The sequence below is a fragment of the Haliotis rubra genome, unplaced genomic scaffold, assembly GCF_003918875.1.
Source record: "Haliotis rubra isolate DU_JTF1 unplaced genomic scaffold, ASM391887v1 Scf21, whole genome shotgun sequence".
Taxonomy (NCBI): Eukaryota; Metazoa; Mollusca; class Gastropoda; order Lepetellida; family Haliotidae; genus Haliotis; species Haliotis rubra.
The window spans coordinates 2,473,696-2,478,422 of NW_025766114.1; the positions used below are offsets into that span (position 1 = coordinate 2,473,696).

Below are 4,727 nucleotides of genomic sequence, written 5' to 3' on the forward strand. Positions count from 1 at the left end.
CATCCAAATCACTCTTCATTATTTTTCAATGAAAAATGTACATCTCTGAACACGGTGCTGCCATTAGACTGTAGTGATGTCATAGCATTGTGATGTCATCAAGTTCATGGCATCATAGCATTGTCAGGGCATTGTACAAAATCTACTGTCAAAAAGATATCTCCCAGGCGATATCATTTGATCTCACACAAGCAATATCTCCTGTGAAACACAGGTTTGGATGATAAAGGAGATTGAACACTAGTAGGAGCAATAGGGTGGCACACTATAGGTTCATATACCCAGACAAGTTTGATATTCATTGCTAGTAACTGTGATAAATCAGATCTTTCTTTCAAGCTTCAGTGTTTTAGGGTTCAGGATAAATATATCATCATTCTAGTCATAGAAGCCGGTTAGCTTTAATGGCCGTGTTAGGTTTTAAAACCATTTTAGATGAAATGTTGAAAAGCAGCTTTATCAGTTTTAGACATTTGGACTTAAACTTTTGGGAACTGAACTCTTGTTTTTGTTTGAAGCACATCACATCATGAGGTGACATGATTTTATATTCTTTGTTTTAAATATTTCAATTTTGTTTTTCTTTGTGACCGAATGTTCCTATGTAACAGTGACTAGAAATACAAATGAATGGCATTGTTCAACATCTTTCTGCCAGTGGTCATTGTATCCATAATAGGAAAAAATACAGGAATGAAAAACTTCCCAAACTTTTTCCCATGCTGTTTACATCTACGACATTGGTCACGTATCTATTTTGAGTTTCTCCTGGCCAATAGTCTGCCCATGTGCTGCAGAGATGTACCAATCACGTGATATGATAAGTATTCTGATAATATGGATGGGTTACGATTCGTATCTCTGCTTAGTACTTTTCTATCGAAATTCATGTTAATTTTCAGATTATCTCCCTTTTCTGCAGGATCATTTCTTATTAAATCTCAAACAGTGAAGATGAGACATTGTAAGGGAAACATAAGCTTTGGAGCACTGCAGATTCTGCTATTAATAGTCAACCAGGAAATACCAGGAATCTGCATAAACTGGTTCCTGGACAGTTTATTTTCCCCATGTTTTACAATATAACTTGCAATGTAATATATTCTAGGTATTGTGATACAGACGTGGTATTTCCATATATTGTATTTGTGCCTCCTATTTCGATACAATACTTTTCTTCTGTAACGTTGCACCACAAATCATACAAATATTTTGACAGAGCTGGTGTTAAGATTTATGACTAAGCTACAAGATTTGTTTAACATTGGACTAAATTACTTCCAAAGAAGTGAATGTCATGTGTTCACTTAATCTGAAGTGGCTCATGATTTGTTGTCTATGGTAATGTAACTTTCAGAGTTGTACCCTTAGCCTTAAGCTGGAATCTTAAGCTATGACCTCGGGTTGATATTCCACATTCCCTGATTATGATTTTAGGTTTGTCTGTGCCAAACATAGCTCAGTTAATGAGTGGCATGGACATGCTGCATGTACAGTACTTGTCATACTGAACGTAATGAATGAGACGTTCCATGCCAAGTGTTAAGCCTGTTTATAGCCAGATCAAGCTGATAACATGAGACCTGAGGACATGTATTAAAATGTAGCCAAGGTTTGACAAACATGCATATGAGTTACATATACCTGCAGTGGCATATAATGGATTGTATAGTCAAGATGCTTTTGATAACCAAATTGTATGCATATTCACATAGCAGTGTAGCACTGTTGTTTTTCAAAGCCGATTTTAGTGGCAGTTGTGATATATTTGATTCTTAGTACATATCTGCATAATATCTTTTGTAGCTTTTTAGTATTGTGTTTTTCAAGTTTTTGTACCACTGTTGGGGACCGTACATAATTTATGGCGGGGAGGGATGTTTGGTGATTTTTATGGAGAAGCATGTACAAGGTGACTGACCCTCCCTAAGATTTATGTACAATGTAAGTGGACCCCCTGCATATCATGTACAAGATCAATGACCCTTCCCCCTCCCATATTTTCTAAGCATAATTTTTTATATTTATATGCACAAAATTGATGATCCCCATACCTCCCCAGAACAAAATCTCTCTCTCTCTCTCTCTCATCATATCTCATTATCTCTCTCTCTCTCATCTCCTCTCTCACTCACACACACACATTAGCCATAAATTATGAACGGTCCCTTAGAGTGAGAAAAGAAGTCTTTGGTCAACAGTTAGCAGTGTTCCAGTTGAAGCAGAACTTGGGTATGTTGGGGGATCTTGAGGTCTTAGGGTGTTTGAATCTCTGGATCCCTGAAATCTGAACTTTTTATCGATAGGTAATGAAAAGGCTGCCCAGCTTTCTAAATGCTCACTCTATTTTGCTCTAGGAACACAGCACATATTCCATAGTTTCAGTAAAAGTGGCAGATTATATATGCAAATAGTATCATATGCAAACTGATTTTATGAAAAAATAGTAGTATCTGAGAAAAGGACCAAGTGCACCAAAGATGAGCTGGAACAAACTATGTTTATCATGGTAAGTTCTATTCTGTCTATAGACAGGGTTCCCATAAGCTTGAAAAAGCCTTGAATGTTGACATTTTACCCTTAAAGCGATGTAGCTGAGAGTTATCTCCCCCTGACAGTCGGTCCCACATTTGACCAACCTTGTGTGTATTCAGCTACTTATGTGTTATATGTGTTTCTATAGTTTCCTAAACTTATTGACTGAGCCATGAAAAGACCCTAAAAAGGCCTTAATTTGATGGCGGATAATATGTACAACCCTGATAGAAGATGTCAAAACTGGGTCTATTCATGATTTCTTTGTGATATTTGTCAGGGATTGACACCATTGGTCATATCCAAGTAGTCTGCCACCTGGTCCCGATTTTTCGAAACAAACTTAAGTTTTTACTCAAATTTCAAACTGAGTTGGACAATTTGAAACAGATGAATTTTTAACTCAACTGCATTTTTTAAATGAAAAAGCCCAAACAACTTAAGTAATCTATCCACCAAACTCAAATTGTCTACTATGTTTGAGTTTAATATCGATTTTAGTTCATTCTGGGAAATGCATTTTCTCAAATTTGAGTAAAAACTCTAACTTAAGTCGAAACTCACACTTAAGTTTGTTTCGAGAAATAATAACGACCTAACCGGTTCCTCTCAACTGTTTCAAGTCTTGAAGTAACCGACTTTTGGCTGTGTCTATCCCAGTTAGTCAGATTAATGTCCTGTGATAAATTGCTTTATCAGTGGTGTGATACAGTATGTCACAAGACATAACTCATTTGGATATCCTATATTTCAATGTCTGTTGCCTTATGTAAATATGATATATGTATTTTGTTGAAAGTTCTGGTTGTGATGAATGTTCAAAGTAGGATTATGGCGATCACAGAGAATGTTTAAACTTATAATACTGGATAAGGGTATATTGAATGTTTTTTGTACTCCTTGTATCACAAGGCTCACCTGAAATATTACACCCGCAAGTAAATATAGTAATAGATGCAGAATATAAGAGACTGGCAGAGATGCTATCCACACAATTTTGCGGAGTTACTCCGAGTTTCAAATACAAAATCTGCTCTCCGATTTGTCTTTAAAAAAGTCTGATTCTTTTGGAAAAAAATCTGATTTTTATTGTAAGGTATTACAATTTCGTAAGTAACATGATTTATTTGAGTCGACACGTTTAAAGGCTTCCGGAAGCTTAGCGTGTGATCTTTTTGGCCTCGATAGTTGTGTCAGCCCATATGAAACAAAATGGCGGAGCCGACCAAGCGCTCACCCCCAACTCGCACCTTTGGTGCACGGGCCCGGCTTCCTTTCACTCACTGTGTTATATGTGGTGATAATTCATACATATCACAGTTTATGACCCTTCGTCACAATGCCCAATCTATGTATGTTGTGGGATCTTTGTGGGGCTCTGGTCCTGAAGAGAACTAGCTGAAGGAAATAGAACATGCGTTGCTGAGCCTAACATATGTTTGTTAGCAACATGAGCTTTTTAAATCTTAACGATATTTTGATTAATTGAAATATTGTGTGATCTAACACCTCTGATTTCGATCAATTGGTTTGTTAATGCTGAAAGATCATGTGCCCAGAAAAGCCTCATTATTTGATTATGGAATACAAGATTCTGGGTCAAGCTTTTGTAAAGACCTTTTTCATGGCAACAACATTGTGTAATTAGAAATTACATTTCTGTGATATTAGAATACATTAGCTGCCACTAGTGTCAGTTGTAGATTATTTTTATGTCAGTACTTAGCGTTATGTACTTCAGATGCGTAAACTTGATGTAACTGTCGATACTTGTACATTCCATGATGAAATATATTCACAGACTGATATTTAACCAAAGGCCCAAGTATGTATGTGCAATTATAGATCTGTTACTGTCTTATATAAACAGTCTATTATCAATGGTGTTTTGTTTTTTGTTTGGAAGAATTGTCTTGGATTGAAATATGCATGTGCATTGGATCCTAATAATGAGGGAGTGAGTTTAGTTTTACGCTGCTTTTAGCAATATTCCAGCAATATCACAGTGGGGGACACCAGAAATGGGCTTCACACATTGTACCCATGTGGGGAATGGAACCTAGGTCAGCGTGACAAGCGAACACTTTAACCACTAGGCTACCCCACCGCCCCTTCCTATAATGAAGCAGCTGTGTTAGAACATGTCGGCAGTCACCAGTGGGGCTTGTAGAGGAGGAATATGTGCTTAGACT

The 4,727-nt window shown here is 36.9% G+C and overlaps 1 long non-coding RNA gene across 1 annotated transcript; it reads left to right on the top strand.

The window, feature by feature from the left end:
• Positions 1 to 2,104: 2,104 nt before the first annotated feature.
• On the top strand, positions 2,105 to 4,416 carry LOC124276512. The gene is made up of 2 exons (XR_006898550.1): positions 2,105 to 2,856; positions 3,107 to 4,416. It is a non-coding gene; the product is annotated as an uncharacterized LOC124276512 (long non-coding RNA).
• Positions 4,417 to 4,727: the final 311 nt, after the last annotated feature.